This window comes from Penaeus monodon, chromosome 23 (genome assembly GCF_015228065.2).
Source record: "Penaeus monodon isolate SGIC_2016 chromosome 23, NSTDA_Pmon_1, whole genome shotgun sequence".
NCBI classification, from domain to species: Eukaryota; Metazoa; Arthropoda; class Malacostraca; order Decapoda; family Penaeidae; genus Penaeus; species Penaeus monodon.
The window spans coordinates 1,258,479-1,258,884 of record NC_051408.1 but is presented as its reverse complement, the minus strand read 5'-3'; the positions used below and the strand labels follow the sequence as shown (position 1 = coordinate 1,258,884).

The 406-nt window shown below is 35.2% G+C and overlaps 1 protein-coding gene across 1 annotated transcript in view; it reads left to right on the top strand.

The window, feature by feature from the left end:
* The window catches only part of LOC119587706 (FACT complex subunit spt16-like), a gene marked incomplete in the record, with an annotated part of 82,314 nt that overhangs the window by 79,103 nt on the left and 2,805 nt on the right, over positions 1 to 406 (top strand).

Below are 406 nucleotides of genomic sequence, written 5' to 3'. Positions count from 1 at the left end.
TAAATTACATGTTAATGTTTAGGTAGATATAGATGAAAGTTTCTGTGCATGCATACAACTAATGCAAAATATTTGTGTGTTTTGTAAATTGTTATTTTTATTATATATACACTTTATGTACAATCTACAGCAAAGCACCCACCACACAAAATTTATACACACATGCATATCCAATAGCATTTACAATTTGCCTGCATATGCCAACAAATTCTGCCCTAGCTTATGTTTCCAGACATAACCCGTACACGTATTGCACTCCACCACAGAGATAGATGGAGAGGGGAGGCAGTGGCGGAGACAAGTACTAAGCCTGATAAAGGTTATGATTGGAACCCTATGCTTGGCAGGGACCAATGTAGAACTTTTGCTTGTGTGTTTACTAAATGTATAAACAATATATATAAAA